Source organism: Budorcas taxicolor, chromosome 1 (genome assembly GCF_023091745.1).
Source record: "Budorcas taxicolor isolate Tak-1 chromosome 1, Takin1.1, whole genome shotgun sequence".
Lineage (NCBI taxonomy): Eukaryota > Metazoa > Chordata > Mammalia > Artiodactyla > Bovidae > Budorcas > Budorcas taxicolor.
The window spans coordinates 71,539,512-71,561,480 of NC_068910.1; positions in this window are offsets into that span (position 1 = coordinate 71,539,512).

The window sequence follows — 21,969 nt, forward strand, 5'->3', positions numbered from 1 at the left end:
ACAAAGAGGAGCACAATAAAGGACAGAAATGATGTGGACCTAACAGAAGTAGAAAATATTAAGAGGTGGCAAGAATACACAGAAGAACTCCACAAAAAAGATCCTCGTGACCCAGATAACCACAATGGTGTGATCACTCACCTGGAGCCAGACAACCTGGAATGCAAAGTCAGGTGAGCCTTAGGAAGTATCACTATGAACAGAGCTAGTGGAGGTGATGGAATTCCAGCTGAGCTATTTCAAATCTTGAAAGATGATGCTATGAAGGTGCTGCACTCAATATGCCAGCAAATTTGGAAAACTCAGCAGTGGCCGCAGGACTGGAAAAGGTCAGTTTTTGTTCCAGTCCCAAAGAAAGGCAATGCCAAAGAATGGTCAAACGATTGAATTGCACTCATCTCATGCCCTAGCAAAGTAACGCTTAAAATTCTCCAAGCCAGGCTTCAGCAGTATGTGAACCATGGACTTCCAGATGTTCAAGCTGGATTTCAAAAAGGCAGAGGAACAAGAGATCAAATTGCCAACATCTGCTGGATCATAGAAAAAGCAAGAGAGTTGGCAGAATACAAACAACTAAAGAACCTCTTGACGAAAGAGAAAGAGAGTGAAAAAGTTGGCTTAAAAGTCAGTATTCAAAAAACTAAGATCATGGCATTCAGTCCCATCACTTCATGGCAAATAGATGGGGAAACAATGGAAACAATGAGAGAAGTTCTTTTCTTGGGCTCCAAAATCACTGCAGATGGTGACTGCAGCCATGAAATTAAGACGCTTGCTCCTTGGAAGAAAAGCTATGACCAAACTAGATAGCATATTAAAAAGCAGAGACATTACTTTGCCAACAAAGGTCTGTCTAGTCAAAGCTACGGTTTTTCCAGTAGTCATGTACGGATGTGAGAGTTGGACTATAAAGAAAGGTGAGCGCTGAAGAATTGATGCTTTTGAAGTGTGGTGTTGGAGAAGACTCTTGAGAGTCCCTTGGACTGCAAGGAGATCCAACCAGTCCATCCTAAAGGAGATCAGTCCTGAATATTCATTGGAAGAACTGATGCTAAAGCTGAAGCTAGCTCCAATATTTTGGCCACCTGATGCAAAGAACTGACTCATTGGAAAAGACCCAGATGCTGGGAAAGATTGAAGGCAGGAGTAGAAGGAGGCGACAGAGGATGAGATGTTTGGATGGCATCACCAACTCAATGGACATGAGTTTGAGCAAGCTCTGGGAGTTGGTGATGGACAGGGAAGCCTGGGTGCTGCAGTCCATGGGGTATCAAAGAGTTGGACATGACTGAGCTACTGAACTGACCATATGATCCAGCAATTCTAATTCTGATCATTAATCCAAAGGAAATTAAATAACTATCTCTAAAAGATAATGCACCCTTTTGTTCATTGCAGCATTATTCATAGTAGCCATGACATGGAAACAACCTACATACCCATCAATGAACGAATGGGTAAAGAAGATGTGATGTATATGTATAGATAATGGAATATTATTCAGCAATAAAAAAAGAAGGAAATCTGCCAGTTGACACAACATGGATGGAGGGCATTATGCTAAGTGAAACAGAGAAAAACAAATACTATATGATATTCTTTATATGTGGAATCCTAAACAATAAAAAAAAGAACAAACACAAAAAACTTCATACAGAGAACAGATTTGTGGTTACCAAAGGCAGGGAGTGGGAGGGGTAGGCAAAACGGGTGAAGGTGGTTAAAAGTTAGATTTTTAGTTTTAAGATACATAAGTCCTAGGGATGTAAGGTACAGCATAATGGCTCTGGTGAATTATGCTCTATTGTACATCTGGCTGATACTAAGACAGTGGATCTTGACGTTCTCGTTGTATGAAAAAAAATTGTAACTATGTGATGATGGATGCTAAATCAATTTTTGTGGTAATCATTTCACAATACATACATATGTCAAGTCATTATGCTGTACACCTAAAACATCATGTTATGTGTCCCTTATATTTCAATTTAAAGAAATGCATTTTTAAAACATAAGTGTCTTGGTCACACGTGCCATTTCACTAGCCACATGTGGCTAGTGGGTACTACATTGGACTGTGTAGTTATGGAATGTTTTCTTCACTTCAGAAGGTTCAGTAAGACAATGCTACTTTAGAGTTTCAGAGACAACCATTTTTGACGCTGGGAAAACATTCCCGTCTCCTCTGCATGACTAGATTCTTAATATTTTAATCTTCAGTGAATTTGAGCTTTTATAAAGTATGAAGATACCTGATATCAGAAGCTTGTAAGAACAGAATATTATTTCTCATTTTAGAGGCAGGCCAAGTTCCTCTGATAACTCTATTTTTAAACAGCCTAACTAGGCCAAAAGACAGGCAGAAATCCAAAGTTGCAAAACTTTTTCCTAGAAGCCTGAATGCCTTTCAGATTGCTTACAGACCATAAAAATTCAGCACTGGGAGGTTCAAAATGTTGAGTTAGTGACCTCATGCATTCAACTTTTTCTCAGAAGCTTTCACGGCTTCTTTTCTAAGCATACAATGCACTTCTTTGTATCACATTCTTTTCCCGTATTTGTAACTTTCACTTCCCTTTTATGTGATACATAATTTAATGTAATGTAATAAGGTTGTATTATTTACTGATGTGGATACATATTTATGTGAATTTTAAAGGAAAGAGAACTTTTAGGAACATTTTTTGAATTCTGTCATCTTAAAAGCTGATAAGGGACTTCCCTGATTATACAGTGGTTAAGAATCCACCTGCCAATGCAGGGGACATGGGTTCGATCCCTGGTCCAGGAGATTTCACATGCCTTGAAGCAGCTAAGTCCAAGCACCACAACTACTGGAGCTTGTGTGTCCCAGAGCCCACATACCACAACTACTGAGCCCATGTGCAGCAACTCCCGAAGCTCACGCTCCCCAGCAAGAGAAGTCACTGCAATGAGAAGCCCGCAGATCACAACAAAGGGTAGCTCCCACTTACTGCGATTAGAGAAAGCCCGCATGAAGCAACTCAGTGCAACCAAAAACAGAACAAATGAATAAATTGTACATTTTTAAAAGCTGATAAAACTAGAGTTTTTTCTTTGCTTAAAATGAGAAAAATTACGAGTTTTGAAAACTTTAGAGTTCATTATACAGCTCTTCTTCTCACACCAAAGAACAAGCTAAAAAAATCAGATTTTAAATTTTCTCTAAATGCATCCTCTGAAAGACTTAAGAGAACAGGGTCATCAAAAAACACATGTGTTGTCTGTTGAAGACATGTTCAAAACTCAGAAATTTTATCCAATGTTTAGTCAGAATATGTTATGTATATCTGCCTAGAGTGGGAAAATCTGTTTAACCTATAAAGTCTTATTATGGCTTTTTAAAATAAAACTGTCAGTGGATTATAGGGAGACTGAGAAGGCGTAGCTTCTTTACAAGCAATATGGCCACCAACACAGAGCAACACCTTATATCATCTTGGAGCACTGAAGCCCACAGGGAAACATACTGACTAGAGAATTCTATATATGTGATGTGTATTGTGGCTACCACTGTACGGCTCTGGCACCAAATTTCTGAAAATAAATTATTATGATGAAAAATGTTTTCATATATGCAGAATTTTTTTTAACTCTTAGGAACCTTTTTTAAATGGAAATTGATTATTCATACACGGCCCCTAACCCTTTCTTACAATTAAAGGAAGCCAGAGAGACTGACTTTAGAAAACTAATGGATAATGCTCAACAAATTATGAAAAGTTTTTTAACTTTCTAAAGTTTACTGCAGTCCTCTTAGAATTATCCCAGATATAGCATGGGTTTATATAAAATAAACCGCCAATGATATTAGAAACCAGAGAAAGGAAAGAGTATCAAAGATTTGGATTGAAATGAACTGTCAAGATTTTGAATTTCCAGGAAGGGCAACATTGCAGTGAATTCTAAATGAAGTCGGCAGGGAGAGAAGGTGTCAGAAATGACAGGGTTTTGTAAGAATGCAAAATGCTGTCTTCAGTGCTTTTTAGACTTTAGAGGGCATAAGAATAAAATCTTCCCAGAATGCAGCTTTTAATAGACTAAGTCTAGACTAGAGCCCGAGATTCTCCATTTCTAACAGACTCCCGACAAAGGTCCATTCTATTCAAAGCTATGGTTTTTCCAATAGACATGTACAGATGTGGCATTTGAATCATAAAGAAGGCTGAGCACCGAAGAACTGATGCTTTCCAACCATGGTGTTGGAGAAGACACTTGAGAGTCCCTTGGACTGCAAGGAGATCAAACCACTCAATTCTAAAGGAAATCAACCCTGAATATTCATTGGAAAGAGTGGTGTTGAAGTGGAAGCTCCAATACTTTGGCCCCCTGATGCAAAGAGCCAACTCATTGGAAAAGACCCTGATGCTGAGAAAGATTGAAGGCATGAGGAGAAAGGGGTGACAGAGGAGGAGATGATTGGATGGCATCACAGACTCAATGGACATGAGTTTCAGCAAACTCCGGAAGATGGTGAAGGACAGGAAAGCCTGGCGTGATGCAGTCCACAGAGTCCAACACGACAGAGCGACAGGACAACAGAATCCCAGGTAATCCAATGCCTCGTTTCCATAGACATCATTTTGAGTAACAAAGAAAGTTGTGATAGATTCAGCTATCACAATCAACAAAGAACTGACGTTTATATCGATGCTTTGTTGTCTAAGCCCAGTCCTCATATATTTTGCATCATTTGATTTTAAACAAATAAAACAGGATTCTGTATCTGCTCTTATATCACCTCATATCTTCTATATTGCCTTTCCCAAACTGAATCCAATTAGATACGCCAGCAATAAAAGTGTGTCACACTCAAAGAGGTTTAGAAAATGTTGAGTTAAGCAGTTAGATAAGCTCCTTAACTACTACAGGACTTTAAGAGCCTTTAACCCAAATATATATTATGCATCTTCAAGAAAGAGAATTGATCGCACATAATGCTTTCTTAGTAAACTTACTCATACTTACTGGAGTAGCTTTCAAACTGTGAATAGAAAGGTTTTGAATACAAGTTCTGAGGTCTGCTTGGTTCTTAACGTTTACAGATACTGCTTTGCTCAGCCCAAGTGATGACCTACACTTAACTGAAAGTTGCTGATAAGAGTTTTCAAAGATGACTAAGGTATCAGGTTAAAAATAATGATTATCTTTGGACCAATCGGGGCAATCTTTACAATCAATCAGATGAGGTTCAGCAAGGAGTGACTTCTGTATTAAACACCAGAAGACATGTTATAGAATTAGGATGTTACCATTTCATACATTACAACAGAGCTCCTATAATCTGTTAAGAAATGATAGTGGCAAACAGGACAGGCCAGTCTTCTGTGTACTGAACAGAAATAGAACATGAAAACTAAGGCGCGAACGTGCTCAATTCAGGGATACGGTTTGCTCAGAAAATTTTCCAGTCGTGCTGCATAGCACCTTGCAATCATTGCCTTTGTAAGTGAAGAGTAAAAGCAAATGTTTTCCAGCATGAAATATGGGGAGTCTGATGTATGGGGTGTACTCATGTACACCCGTGGCTGATTCATGTCAATGTATGGCAAGACCAATACAGTATTGTAAAGCAAAATAAAGCAAAAATAAAATTTTTTTTTAAAAAGAAAGAAATATGGGGAGTCTGATCTCACTCCTGCCCACTATGATGACTGGATAAGAAGCTTCTAGCTATATAAAGCCTGTGAAGTTCAAAGCTCCAAGAAATACTTTGACCTTTCCTTGCACTGGTCATGCTGAAATAAGTGGTAGACTGAGAGTTTGCCTACAACTAATGGACCCAGGGTGCTGACGGGTCCCTCCCTCCTGTGAATTCTGAGTGTATAATGAGCTCCCTTTTAACATAAAAAATGAATAGAGCTTTAACCAAATTGGCTTTATATTTTATACATATGTAGAATTTCATGCCTTCAAACTTCAGGCAAAAGTAGCAAATACACTCTCATGGCAGCTAATGAGGCTCCTTGGTAACAAAGTTTCATCTCATAGGGGACTAGAACATGATGATTCTCAACATTTGACTGCATTAGAATCACCCAGAAAGCTTGTCAAAACACAGATTACTGCAACTCATCCTGGATTTTCTGATTCAGCAGGACTGGGATAGTGCCTGAGGATTTATGTTTATCACAAGATCTCAGATGGTGCCACTGCTTTGAAGAGGGCATATGCAGGTCAGGAAGCAACACTTAGAACTGGACATGGAACAACAGACTGGTTCCAAATAAGAAAAGGAGTACATCAAGGCTGTATATTGTCCCCCTGCTTATTTAACTTCTATGCAGAGTACATCATGAGAAATGCTGGGCTGGAAGAAGCACAAGCTGGAATCAAGATTGCCGGGAGAAATATTAATAACCTCAGATATGCAGATGACACCACCCTTATGGCAGAAAGTGAAGAGGAACTAAAAAGCCTCTTGATGAAAGTGAAAGAGGAGAGTGAAAAAGTTGGCTTAAAGCTCAACATTCAGCAAATGAAGATCATGGCATCTGGTCCCATCACTTCATGGGAAATAGATGGGGAAACAGTGGAAACAGTGTCAGAATTTATTTTTCTGGGATCCAAAATCACTGCAGATGGTGATTGCAGCCATGAAATTAAAAGACGCTTACTCCTTGCAAGGAAAGTTATGACCAACCTAGATAGCATATTCAAAAGCAGAGACATTACTTTGCAACAAAGTTCCATCTAGTCAAGGCTATGATTTTTCCTGTGGTCATGTATGGATGTGAGAGTTGGACTGTGAAGAAGGCTGAGCACTGAAGAATTGATGCCTTTGAACTGTGGTGTTTGAGAAGACTCTCGAGAGTCCCATGGACTGCAAGGAGATCCAACCAGTCCATTCTGAAGGAAATCAGCCCTGGGATTTCTTTGGAAGGAATGATGCTGAAGCTGAAGCTCCAGTACTTTGGCCACCTCATGAGAAGTGTTGACTCATTGGAAAAGACCCTGATGCTGGGAGGGATTGGGGGCAGGAGGAGAAGGGGACGACAGAGGATGAGACGGCTGGATGGCATCACTGACTCAATGGATGTGAGTCTGAGTGAACTCCGGGAGTTGGTGATGGACAGGGAGGCCTGGCGTGCTGTGATTCATGGGGTCGCAAAGAGTCAGCCACGACTGAGCAACTGAACTGAACTGAACAGGAAGGGAAAAAGCCTTACTGATCAGCTGAAGCATCTCCTTTTCCTTACAGATGCAGAATCTGAGGCACACATAAGAAGTCAACACCCAAGCCGGGGTCAGAAACAGTCCTTTTGACTACCAGTCACGTGGGCCATCCTTGGAGTACATCCCAGATCGCCTCCACTGCTTCAGTCTTGTGCAGTTTCTCAGAATGTCACACACCTCCTCCCTACACGCTCCTCCTCTCCATTCCTGAATCAGAAAAAATTGTGAAAGACTTTGATGTGAGCAAAAAAAAAAATCACTGGGTGTCCTGTCTCTCTACCCTTCTGGTCTGTCTTTGCTTTTTAATGTCTTTCAGCTATTTTATGACTCTAAAAATTGTGGAAAACTATAATGATGCAAATGATTCTTGTCTGTAGAAATGCACGTGAACTGGGACTTTTGAAATAGAACTGAGCATTGGGTGTTAACCAGGCATGTATCTATTTGTAAAACTATTTCAGCATTCTTAATTGCCTGTATGTATATGTATGTGTTTCTTTTAATTCTCTCTTGAATCTGTAACATCTTACTGAGTCCCACATTAAGTAATGAGTTAAATAAAATCCTTGGCATTAGTTCATTTACTATTTTGTATAATTTGTCTATCACACTTTACATTTTTTTAAATTATCTTTTAACATCCTAAAAAAGAAGAGTGCTTCTTGAATGACAGATTAAGGGTCTTCAAAAATCTGCTCCTTCATAAAAAGCAATAAAAGGAGTGGCAAAAATTGTCCAAATTAACTTTTTCTTGGAGTTCGGAAATTAACTAAAGGATTGCAAAATTTCAAGGAGTGTTTATCAAGAAAAATTGCTGAATTTTGGTAAAAGAAGCTAGCTGCTTTGTGGCATTTTTAAGTTGACCTAATCCCATCTTCCTCTTCACGTCTCCATGGTAGCCTTGAAAACAAAAGACCTCACAATTATGGCAGTTGTACAAACGAGCAGTCTAACAACCACTGGAGAGGACAGAATGAATTTGGAACTTCCCCAAAGCCCCATAAGTGCTCAGCTTTAACCATTGTGGAGGCTCATTGAAAATCCCCATTCTCAGGGTTTATCTTTATTTAACCTGACTCAGAACCTGCTCTGTGCCAACAGCCCCGTCTCTAGGTAATTTGCTAGAAAAGAAAAATCAGTGAGAATATCTCAGGACCCAAGATGATGTTACTAGGTTGGGTGAACGAAAACACTTAAAAAGAACAACTGGGAAATGAGAGATTCATAAAGGACCTTGAAACACTCACACCTATTCTTTAGAATCTATAAGACCGTGACTAGGGCTATATGTTTGCACAGAAAGATCTGATAAGGTTTTAACATCTCATCACCAGATTGCCTTGACACTCTACACAAGCAGAGAGTAAAGGCTAAGGCAGAGTTTTAAACTGCCTGCAAGATTGTAGAAGATAACCCCCAGCGCACACACAGAGCCAATCAGCAAAGGCTGAGAGAGTTATTGGTTCAAAGCATTTATGGAAATCTCTCCACTCATTCGCTGACATTTTAAGCTAACCAGGCAGACTTCAATGGCCACACGTGACAGAGAATATACTTTATAAAACTGGTCCAGAAAAGTCACAAATGAGTAAAAAAAAAACCAAACAGCAACAATAATAACAAAAAACAGCACAAAAACACATCCTGGAGAGAAGAGAGTAATTTTCAGAGTCATCGCAATATGTTATTTTAAAAGTCTAGTTATCGACAACAAAATTAAAAATAAGGGACTTCCCTGGTGGTCCAGTGGCTAAGACTCTGCACTCCCAATGCAGGGTACCTGGGTTTGATCCTTGGTTGGGGAACTAGATCCTACAGGCTGCAACTAATAATTCCCATGTTCCTGAACACCCTAAGACTTGGTACAGCCAAATAAATAAAATTAATTAATTATTTCAAAAAGCAATGTGTACCTAAAAAAAAAAAATGAAGCACACAAAGAAACGTGAATGTATAGCTCATGGGAAAGAAAGTATCCATTTGGACTTACTAACCAAAGACTTTAAGAAGAACTTTTTAGTTTTTCTAATGAACTAAAGGAAACTGTGTCCAAACAATTAAAAGTATAATAATTCAAAAATGAACTCAAGAAAACAATCCCTTCAAAAGAATATAAAGATGCAAAATATTTAGAAATAAGTATTTTTAACCAGAAGACTTGTACTGAAACTCTGTAAAGCATTACTGAAAGAAATTAATAAATAAATAAACACAAAGGTAGCCCACATTCATGGATCAGAAGACATTATCAATAGGATGGCAACATTCCACAAACTGATCTATAGACTCAACTCAGTTTCTACCAAAACCACATCTGACCTATTTTTGCAGAAATTGACAAATTGATTCCAAATTTACATGGAAATTCATGGAAACTGAAATACCCAAAGCAATCTTGAAAAAGATGAAGTTGTAAGATTTAGAGTTCCCAGTTTCAAAGCTTATTACAAAGTTATGGTAATTTAGACAATGTGGTACTGGCATAAGATAGACATATCGATCAATGGAGCAAAACTGAGTCCAGAAATACTCATATTGATGGTCAATTGATTTTCAGCAAAAAAATTCATTGGATAAACAATAATCCTTTCAACAAATGATGCTGAAACAGCTGGGTGCAAAATAATAAAACCAAACCCCTACCTAACCCCATACATAAAAATTAACTTAAAAATGACATGGGGCTCAGCAATGGTTTTTTAGATATGAGAAAAGCACAAGCAACAAAAGTAAAAATAGATTAATTCAATTTCATAGAAAGTAAAACATTTTGTGATTCAAAACAATAAAGTGAAAAGATAGCCCACAAAGGGAAAATATATGTAAATCATATATCTGATAAAGGACTTGTACCTAGAATATATTTTTTTTAAAAAAACTCTTACAACTCAACAATAAAAAGAGCTCAAAGAAAAAGGAGGAAAATTTTTCTCCTTTACGTGATATTCACTGTTACTGTTCAGTCGTTATGTCATGTCTGACTCTTTGAGACCCCATGGACTGCAGCATACCAGGCTTCCCAGGGCTTCGCCATCTCCTGGAGTTTGCTCAGATTCATGTCCATTGAGTTGGTGATGCTGTCTAACCGTCTCATCCTCTGCTGCCCACCCTCCCGCCTTCAATCTTTCCCAGCATCAGGGTCTTTCCCAATGAGTCGGCTCTTCGTATCAGGTGGCCGAAGTATTCGGAGCTTGAGCTTCAGCATTAGTCCTTCCAATGAATATTCAGAGTTCATTTCCTTTAGGATTGACTGGTTTAATCTCTCTGCAGGCCAAGGGACTCTCGAGAGTCTTCTTCAACCACAGTTCGAAAGCATCAGTTTTTCGGTGCTCAGCCTTCTTTATGGTCCAACTCTCCCATCCACACATGACTACTGGGAAAGCCATAGCTTTCTCGACATAGACCTTTGTCAGCAAAGTGACGTCTCTACTTTTTAATACACTGTCTAGGTTTGTCACTTCTTTTCTTCCAACGAGCCAGTGTCTTTCAATTTCACTGCAGATGGTGACTGATTTGCGAGCACAAGAAGATAAAATCTGTCACTGCTTCTACTATTTCCCCTCCTATTTGCCATGAAGTGACGTGACCAGATGCCATGATCATAGTTTTTTAACGTTAAGTTTCAAGACAGCTGTTTCACTCTCCTCTTTCACCCTCATCAAGAGGCTCTTTAGTTCCTCTTCACTTTTGCCATTAGAGGGGTATCATCTGTATATCTGAGGTTGTTAATATTTCTCCCAGTAGTCTTGATTCCAGCTTATGATTCATTCAGCTTGGCATTTTGCCTGATGTACTCTCCACAGAAGTTAACTGAGAAAGTGACAAGATACAGCCTTGTCATACTCCTTTCCCAACTTTGAACCAGTCCATGTCTCCACGTCCACATACAGGTTTCTCAGGAGACAGGTAAGGTGATCTGGTACTCTCATCTCTTTAAGAATTTTCCAGGAGCTCATGACCTTCATAATGTCTGACAATAAAGGAATTTCTGCTTTCCTTGAATTGGACAACCTTTTCAAGTGGATAGAGACCGTTCATGGAACAGCTGACACTGAGGTATATGAAGCCCTGAGGTATAAGCTGTCCCTGGAGTTCCCCAGTGGCTACCCTTACAAAACTCTCATGGTGAAGTTCCTCACACCCTGCTGCCACCCCAGCGTGGAGACCCAGGGTAACATCTGCCTGGACATTCAGAAAGGCAAGTGATCCGCCCTGTACGACATCAGAACCACTCTGCTCTCCCATCCAGAGTCTGCTCAGAACCCAACATCATAGCCCTTTGAACACATATGCTGCTGAGCCTGGGAAAAACACCCACAGCCCTTAAGAAGAACCTCCAAAATAACCGCTCAAAGCACGTCTCCAGCCAAGAGTCCTGACCTGGGATGTCCAGCTGTCCTTGTGTTTTCTTTTTATTGTTTTTCCTAAGGTGGTCTACCCTTTCCTCGATTTCTGTACAGGACTCTGTAGTTTTCTCTGCAGTGTCATTTTCATTTTATTTATATTTTTTAAATTAAGTGTCAGGTTAACCCCTTGTGATGAATATTAAATAAGTACAATTTGGGTTTTTTTAAAGAACTATTGAGAAAGATGTGAAAAAGTTGAAACCCCCAGACATTGCTGGCAGGAATGCAAACTGATGCAGCCACATTGGAAAATAGTTCCTCAGAGTTAAGCACAAAATTGACCCAGAAATTCCTAGGTATACGTCAATTTCTACTCCTACCCAAGAGAACTGAACACATATGCTCCCTTCAGATTTATAAATTAATATCCACAGCAACATTTTCATAATAGCTAAAAAGTGAAAACAAATCAAATGTCCATCAGCTACTGGATAGATAAAATTCGGTAAAGCTATGTAATGGATTATTATTTGGCATGAAGTACTGAAGATCATGGCATCCAGTCCCATCACTTCATGGGAAATAGATGGGGAAACAGTGGAAACAGTGTCAGACTTTATTTTTCTGGGCTCCAAAATCACTGTAGATGGTGACTGCAGCCATGAAATTAAAAGAAGCTTACACCTTGGAAGAAAAGTTATGACCAACCTAGATAGTATATTCAAAAGCAGAGACATTACTTTGCCGACTGAGGTCCGTCTAGTCAAGGCTATGGTTTTTCCTGTGGTCATGTATGGATGTGAGAGTTGGGCTGTGAAGAAGGCTGAGCGCTGAAGAATTGATGCTTTTGAACTGTGGTGTTGGAGAAGACTCTTGAGAGTCCCTTGGACTGCAAGGAGATCCAACCAGTCCATTCTAAAGGTGATCAGCCCTGGGATTTCTTTGGAAGGAATGATGCTAAAGCTGAAGCTCCAGTACTTTGGCCACTTCATGCGAGGAGTTGACTCATTGGAAAAGACTCTGATGCTGGAAGGGATTGGTGGCAGAAGGAGAAGGGGACGACAGAGGATGAGATGGCTGGATGGCATCACTGACTCAATGGACGTGAGTCTGAGTGAACTCCGGGAGATGGTGAGGGACAGGGAGGACTGGTGTGCTGTGATTCATGGGGTCACAAAGAGTTGGACATGACTGAGCGACTGAACTGAACTGAACTGAACTGACACATGCAACAACGTGGACAAAACTTAAAACTTATTTTTGTAAGTGAAAAAAAAATTCAAAAGGCTACAGATGGTATGACTACATTTATATAAAAAATCCACAATAGGCAAATCCATAGTAACAGAAAGCAGATTAATGTTTGCTAGGGGTTGAAAAAGGAGAAATGACTGTTAATGACTACAATGTTTTGGGGGGGAGTAATAAAACATTCTGAAATTAAATAGTGGTGATAGTTGCACAGCTTTGTGTATTTACTGAAAATTACTGAATTGTATACTCATTTCTTTCAACTTTATTGATATATAATTAACTTACAGGATTGTTCAAATTCAAGGTGTACAATGTCTTGACTTGACACCATTTCTGTACTGTAAAAAGATCACCACAGCAGGGTCAGTTAACAACTCCATTACCTCATATTATCACCATTTCTTTTTTATGATGAGAACATTTAAGATGGACTCTCTTAACAACTTACTAGAATATAAAATGTTGTTGTTGCTGTTGATTAGTCACTAAGTCATGTCTGACTCTCTGCAACCCAGTGGACTGAAGCCCACCAGGCTCCTCTGTCCATGGGAGTTTTCAGTTAAGAATAGTGGAGTGGGCTGCCACCTCCTCCTCTAAGAGATCTTCCTGACCCAAGGATTTAACCTGTGGCTCCTGTATAGAAGTTGGATTTCTTACCACTGGGCCACAAGGAGAGCCCTTATATAATATGATACTGTTAACTGTAATCACCATGCCGTATGTTAGATTCCTCAGAACTTCTTCCTCTCACAACTGAAGTTTTATTATGCTCTTTGACCAATAACTTCTCATTTTCTCTACCCGCTACCCCTGATAACCACCATTCCCTGTTTCCATGAGTTTGATTTCTTTTTTTTTAGATTCCACATGTAAGTGAGATAATACAGTATTTCAAGGTCCATCCATGTTGTCACAAATGGCAAAATTTCCTGCCTTCTCTGGCTAAAGAATACTATATACAAAGGGAATACATAGTATTTACAGCTTCTTTGTCCATTCACATGTAGACAAACCCCTGTTTCCTTACCTTGGCTGTTGTGAATCATGTTACAGTGACCATGGGAGTGTAGATAGGTCTTCAAGATCCTGATTTCATATCCTTTGACTATATTATGAGAAGTGGGAGAGATGGGTCATATGATGGTTCTATTTTTAATTTTGAGGAACCGCCATACTGTTTTCCATAGCAACTGCACCAGTCTACACTCCCCCCAACAGTGCACAGGGGTTCCCTTTTCTCCACATCCTTGCTAACACCTGTTATGTCATGTCTTTTGATATCAGCCATTCTAACATGTGTGAAGTGATACCATGGTGGTTTTGAGTTGTATATCCTTGATGATTCGTGATGTTGAGCATCTTTTCTTGTACCTGATGGCCATTTGTTTATCTTCTTTGGAAAACTATTCGATTCCTTTGCCCATTTTTTTAATCAAAATTTTTCTCTTTTTTTGCTATTGAGTTGTATGAGTTTCTTACATATTTTGGATATTAACCCCTTATCAGATATATGGTTTCCACATATTCTATCTTATTTCATAGATTACCTTTTTATTTTGCTAAATATGTCCCTGTTAAACAAACTGGAGAGCTGAATGTGTCTTCCCCCACTACAACAATACTGCACGTACTTCAGCCACTTGGCCATAGGATGTGCCTGAGTGAGCTAGTCCAGGAGTCCTCCTAACAGCCTTAGAGGGAAACTACACTTCCACTTGCAAATAATCAGTTCAATAAATGTTTAAATCAAATCCATTCTTCTCTTCTTTGATCAAAGTTGTTTTTTGTTGTTGTTGTTTTTTTTTTTTTTAATGTCTGTCCTTCTTTCTGTTTACAAGCAAACTGATGTTGCATCTTTACACAAAACTCCTGAATATGTGCCCTAAAAACTGTAACCCAGGACCTTGGCCAGAGAGAGCAACAGGAGGCAGGGTGAACAGGGGTTTTCCTGAGGGTGTGTCAATAGTAATGACTCATGCTGCTTCCTCATTCTAACCCTTTCCATCAATGGGGTGGAGAAAGTGCACTCAGGCCTGGGGGAAGTCGTCTTTATCTAGAGGGTGCTCTTCCTGTGTGTGCTAGTCATTCAGCTGTGTCCGACTTTTTGTGGCGCTTCTCCAGGCAAGAATTCTGGAGTGGGTTGCCATGCCCTCCTCCAGGGGATCCTCCCAACTCAGGAATCGAACGCATGGCTCCCACGTTGCAGGCAGATTCTACACCCTCTGAGCCACCAAGGAGGCCCTTGCTGTAGTTACACCTTCTTGCTTTCCTTATACCACAATGCAAAGCAGGGAAATTGAAATGAAGGAAAAAAATAGAGTTTAAGACAACACGAGTCACCTGTAAAATAAAGGTGACATACACTAAAATTAATTCCTCAGTGTATGCAAAAGAGAAAGGCAAATTCAGCATATTTCTTTGTGTGTGTGTAGTCAGGTACTAAGTGACTCTTGAGTCATGCAAAGCCAGTAAAGAGAAAAGAGACAAAGAAGAAAAAAGAAGAGGAAGGAATGCGAAGAAGATAAGTGTGAACATAAATTATCTTTCCGATGGGGGCAGTCCAGATAGTATCTCAGTTCCCCAAACAATGTTTGCTTTGTAATTTCATCGCATTACTCATTCAAATGTTTTCTCCCGAGATGGTTCAAAGTCCGCAGTTCCAGACCTGAAATCTGTTAAGGTAAAGCATTCAAGTCCTTTCTAGGACTCTCCACTCATAAAAAAAGGAATAATGGAGGTTTTTATACCTTGAGAGATTTCTCAAAGCACTGCACAGAGATTAAACATCAGCAATTATACAGTGCTATCCATCACTTAAAACTGAGGAGAAAGAAGCCAAGTTGTTGAAGCCAGAGCCAGAAAAGGATTGTTGCTTGGTTTGCTGAGCCATACTGCCTTTGAAATAAAATAATGCAAATAATTCGACGAAATGTGTTTGCTGAAATTTTTTTTTTCTTTACTGAAGAGAAAGACAGAGTAAGGATGGCATGAATTGCTATTCCATGAAACAAGTATAATTATACCCACTGAATGTGGTGTTATAAAAATCAAAATTTAAAAGTTACAGGTAAAACAGCTTAAGAAAAATCAGAGATAAAACACAGTGCCTGGTACATGTATCAGTAAGACTTGGCTGTCATAGTTTTTACTTTTATTGTTCTTATTCACTGGTTACTATTATAGAGGTGGATCTGTGAGTGGCAGAGAGCCTGCGGTAGCCAGATAACTGATCCAAATCATTCATCATGCTTATGTTGAAACTCATGAACCATGTTCAGAAAATAGAATGATATTTCAGTTTGCATTTGAAAGTATAATTAGTTGATACCAGACCCTCAAAAGAATGCTTATTTTCATGTTATTATCCGAAATGAATTTCAGTACCAAATTCTGTGTGTGAATCTTCATTGCTGCTTAGTCATTCAGTCGTGTGTGACTCTTTGTGACCACATATAGACTGTAGCCTGCCAGGCTCCACTGTCCATGGGGATTCTACAGGTAAGGATACTGGAGCAGGTAGCCATGCCCTCTTCCAGGGGATCTTCCCAACCCAGGGATCGAACCCAGGTCTCCCACATTGCAGGCAGATTCTCTACCCTCTGAACCACCTGAGAAGTCCTATGTGAATCTTTAGCCCCCATTAATCAACTTTATTCACTAGCTATTTCTGAATCTTGAATTATTTATAAATACAAAGATGTCAGATGCACCAAAAGCACCTTTTAAATAAAAAAAATATATGAGAAAAAAAATGTTAGATTTTGAAATTTACTAAAGTGTCCTGTCCAGCTCATCCATCTGGGTTATCTACACTTTTGTTTTCCACTAACTGGGCTATTTCAGATCTTTTTAGATATAGAAGTTAACTTAGAGAAAAGTGCCTGTAATGCAAGTAATTCCTGTCCATAAAAATGCAAATTGCACTCCTGCGAATATTAACCAGTTTTACCAGTTTTGCATCTATTTATAAATTCACTTCACATTCTTTATCCAACTATAAATGTGTACTTCGCTTTTGAACTGGTTGAAGAATCTATTGGTCTCTCGTTAATTCCTGAGTTAAAATATTTGATACATGTTCATTTTATATTTTATGAAAGTCATAATTTTATCATCATAGAAAATTTATCCTTTAATAAGTATAAACTTCAAATTTATGTGACTCCCTGAGAACACATCCAAACAAGTTAGCTTCCTTGCAAATTTTCTAGCCAAGGCCAGAATTATCTTCTTATGGTTTCTGAACAGTTAATATTAGAAAATCTGTCTGTCAGATACGGGTATGTAAGCTCACTAAGTAAAGAGCAGTGCTCTGGGCATTTTTGAATAGCTTCTTCTACACCCAGAAAACAAAAATTTGCAAAGCTTCTAAGGCAACAGACCAAAAGTTTAACCAAAATGAGTTAAGATTTGTTGAAAGGACTTCCTGAAGGGAGGATGTGGAAGCCAGATTTAAATTGAAACAGCAATATTAGCCCATCTCACAAAAGTACATTCAAGACTAACACTCTGATATTTTAAATGAAAGTTTAATTAATGTCTAGAGATAAAAAAATTGAAAAGCATTTTGTTTTCAAGTTTTGTTACTACAGTTGTATTTTTTTTTAAATATAAGAATAGGACGGTTCAGATGTTCTCCAGGGAATAGGTTGCTAAAATACCAGATCTTTTTTTTTTACTTATTTCAATCCTACATAATTACAGAATTGAATATTTTACAACTATAATATCATTCCAGTTATGTAAGTAAAATTTTATATAATTGAAATAATTATGTGGGAGGAATTTAGTCAACTCAATTATATAACTATTCATGTAGGTTATAGAATTGTAAAGACATTGAAAACATTTCTATGTGAAAGTATAGTGTTTCTAACAAAATTGGTACCAAACTATAATCATAAAAGTAGCTGAAGATTATAAATAATGACCATTTAATGACTATGACTAATGATATTAGTGGGTGTTTCACTGAAAAAGGAAACAAGTATGAGAATTTAAGTGTGTTTCATCAATGTGGCGCACTTAATAGAAGATTACAGAAACATGAGAGGTGTTTAGAATGAACTTCCATATCTGTTTTAAAAATTATTAATGCTTCTTTTACTTGTGAGTATTCTTCATACATTTCCTGTTATTAATCTCATTAGAAGGTGAAATAATCTTGCCCATCACTGCTCAAGCATCACTCCCCCTGCAAAATGATCCTTGTTGTCTACAAGACAGAATTAGATGCTCTCTCCTTTCTGTTCCCACACTGATTATGCCATAAGGGTCCAGTAATTGTTTATATATGAGTCTATAAGTGTGATAAAGGGCTTCCCTGGTGACTCAGACAGTAAAGAATCTGCCTGAAATGTGGGAGGCCTCCGTTTGATTCCTGGATGGGGAACATTTCCCAGAGAAGAGAATGGCTACCCACTCCAGTAGTCATGCGTGGAGAAAACTCCATAGACAGAGGAGCCTGGTGGGCTACAATTCCCAGCAAAGAGTTGGACATGACTGAGTGATTAACACTCTAAGTGTGATATAATGGAAACAATGTAGATGCTGGATTCAGATTGATTCCACATTATTAATTGCTAGTTGAATGATCGTGAATAAGCAAATAAACCTTATGAACCTTAGCAAGATTTGCATGACAACCTGTTACAGTATTGTATGTACTTATATGGGCATGTGTGCATGCTCAGTCATTCAACCAGTCCAACTCTTGACCATAGAGACCCTTGGAGTATGGCCCACTGGGCTACTCTATCCATGGGATTGTCCAGGCAAGAATACTGAAATGGGTTGCCATTTCCTCCTCCAGGGGATCTTCCTGACCCAGGGATTGAACCCGTGCCTCTTAGATCTCCTGCATCAGCAGATGGATTTTTTACCACTGAGCCAGCTGAGAAGCCCATGAACTTATATATACAATAGTATTATTGTCAAGATTAAGGGAAATTACATAGGTTGTTACCTGGAGCATAGTAAGTATTCAATAAGATTATAAAAATAAGACTTCCTTGGTGATCCAGTGGTTAAGACTCTATACTTCCAATGCAGGGGGCATGAGTTCAATCCCTGGTCAAGGAAATTCTGCATACCTCAGGGTAAGGCCAAAAGCAAACTTCCCAAAGATTATAGAAGTATTGCATTTCTACCTCTTTCCAACTTCATAAATAAGCTATTTTTGTCTGTTTCATTATATATTTGTCATATCGCATTATTACTATATTTATTATACAATGCTATTATAAATAAATGTTTTAATAAAAAAATTGGGGAAACCTAACATTACAAATTCCACTGAAGTTGTTAGTATTGTTAGTTTTTCCCACGTCATTCTTCTTGTTTTGATAAGTCATTATTAGTGTTCACTTCTTCCTCGTTAGAAATGCTGTTTTGACACCAGTGTTTGAAAAAAATGCAAATGGTTGAGCAATTCATGACCCTTGCAAAATGCTCCTGGTGTTTCTTCTTCATTCTTTAGAAAGAGAGACTAATGCCCAACCCTGCTCATCTGGGTAAGGTTGGAACTTTCGCCCGGGCTCCATTGTGTCTCCTCACAATCTCTGGCCGAGATGAAGGGGGCGGGAGTGCTCAGAAGACTGAGACTTTGACTCATGTGGAGTCACCCAACTCTACTCAACCATCTAGCTGGGTTTCTCACACTTCTCACACTGGCAAAACCAGATTCCAGCCTGTCCTGAACCTCCCCTGTCTTTTCCCCTGAGATGTCTCTGTGGGAACTGCGTTCCCTCACATTTTGGCTTGCATCTTTGGCAATTCAACTCAGCTGGTATCTTTTCTAGAAAATCTTTCCTGAATTATCTCTCTTTCTCGAATATACTCCCTTGCATTCCCCCCATAAAAATACAAAACTAATCCTTTATAAGCCACATTCCTTTCTCATAAAGTGGATAAAATACATGAGGTCCAGTCAAATTTTAGTGTTAATCAGCAACAACGTTTAGTGGTGGTGTTGTTCAGTTGCTAAGTCCTGTCTGACTCTTTGCAACCCCAGGTACAGTAGTCCTCCAGTTTCCTCTGCCCATGGGATTTTTCAGGCAACAATACTGGAGTAGCCATTTCTCTCCCTCCTCCAGAGGGCCTTCCCAACCCAGGAATGGAACTCATGTATCCTGCATTATTGACAGGTGGATTCTTTACCACTGAGCCACCAGGGAAGCCCAACTTTTAGTATTAGTATGTCCCAAATGTTTCATGAGACTTACACATATTCCTTGTTGTTTATCTTGAATTCAAATTTAATTGGGCACTCTGTATATTTATTTAGTAAATTGAGCACCTCTAATCTCCTATCTTGCTCTGTCGTATTATATTATGTTACTTGTATTACACCGTGAGTCACAGGTGTTATCCAGGCTGCAGGCTCTCAAAGGCCAGGAACGGTGTCCAATTCCTCTGTTTCACCACCATTTCTACCTCACCTTTCCTGATGCTTCACACCAAACAGTGTCTTAAATGCCAGTGAGAGAGCAGGAATAGGGTCTTCATTCAACCTTTCATTCCTTCCTTCAGCTATCAAATATCCATTAAATTCCCACCAGGTGCCAAGCCCTAAAACACGTTCTGGAGATACAACTTTAAATGAGACACAGCTACGGTCCTCAAGGAGCTCCCAGCTCATTCAGAAAAACAGGCAGGTCAGGATGCTATTTCCATCGGTACGATAAGTTCTTAAAGAGGGTAAGATGAGAAGCCAAGGGAACGACACCAAACCCAGTCTCCAGGGGTCCAAGGAGACATTTGAGCAGAAATACTATATCAGTGAGGTGGAGACCTAATCATTAATAAGAGTTCAGCAGGGGATGGCAGAGAGAGAAGGCACCCCAGGCAGAGAGAGCAGCATGAACAAATGCGTAAAGTAACAATGAATATGGCAGCAACGTCTAATTGATTAATCAGATCTTCCTCTGAGTTCAAGCTTGCTGTGGCTCACGGATGCCATTGTATCTTGAGGCCTCAAACCTCTTGACAGTTTTTCTCAAAGAATTCAACGATGACAGCTCTTCCTTCTCTCTCACCTCATCACCTCTCTTCTCGTTTCTTTTCTCCTTGTAGTGTGAGCATCTGAGGCTGTTGTAGAACACAGGCTGTTCAGCTCTGTGCTCTGTGATGACCGAGACAGGTGGAAGGGCGAGGTGGTAGGAAGGCTCACAAGAGAGCAGATATATGTCTGATTCATGATGTTGTACAGCAGAAATCAACACAAAGTAAAGCAACTATATTCCAATAAAAAATAATTTAAAAAAAAAAGAAGGTAGAACCGATCTGTAGGGTGGGATGAGAAGGGGTGGGACAGAGGCTCAAGAGGGAGGGGATACATGGATACATATAGCTGATTCACGTTGTTGTAAAGTAGAACCCAACACTGCATCATAAAGCAATTATCCTCCAATTAAAATTAAATTTTAAAAATCCATTAAAAAAAAAAAGAAAGAACATAGAACCAAAAGTGACCACCTGTCTTGGCTTCCTGACCTTCTTTCTGTCAGTCTCGCTCTCTCTGCTCCATCAGAGATTTTCTTATTTTTCCCTCTGCTTGCTCCTTCCCATTCTTGTTACCCCACGGAGACTGATGCCACTAGCCATCGCTACGTTCTAGTCCTGTTTGGGTGATTCCACTCACTCCTCATTCTCTCCTTCCTACATAACCTAGCCATACTCCACACAGTGGTGGCAAGACAATTGCAGGGTTCCAACATTTAAAAGTCCCACTCCAGTACTCTTGCCTGGAAAATCCCATGGATGGAGGAGCCTGGTAGGCTGCAGTCCATGGGGTCTCTAAGAGTCGGGCACGACTGAAGAGACTTAGCAGCAGCAGCAGCAACATTTAAAAGTGCAATCACAGGGGAAAAGGAAAGCACATCCCTGGTAAGAGGGATAAAAAGTAAAGGAGCAAGTTCTCAAGTGAAACCCTTTTAAATAAAATTGCTTCTCCACAATGCCTATTTGGACTAACCAACCATTCTTAGTCATTTCCACAACCCAAGCTTGCCGCACAAAGCAAGCATTCAGTAAACTGTTGATGCAAGAATTTACCTTTTTCTAATGCTCTCATTGACCTTGTTCTAATTAAATCTTCAGTTGTGGCAAGTGGTAGAATTGAAAAAATATGACCAACAGTAGCCAGCTCTCTGTATTAAGTGTGAAGCTAGGA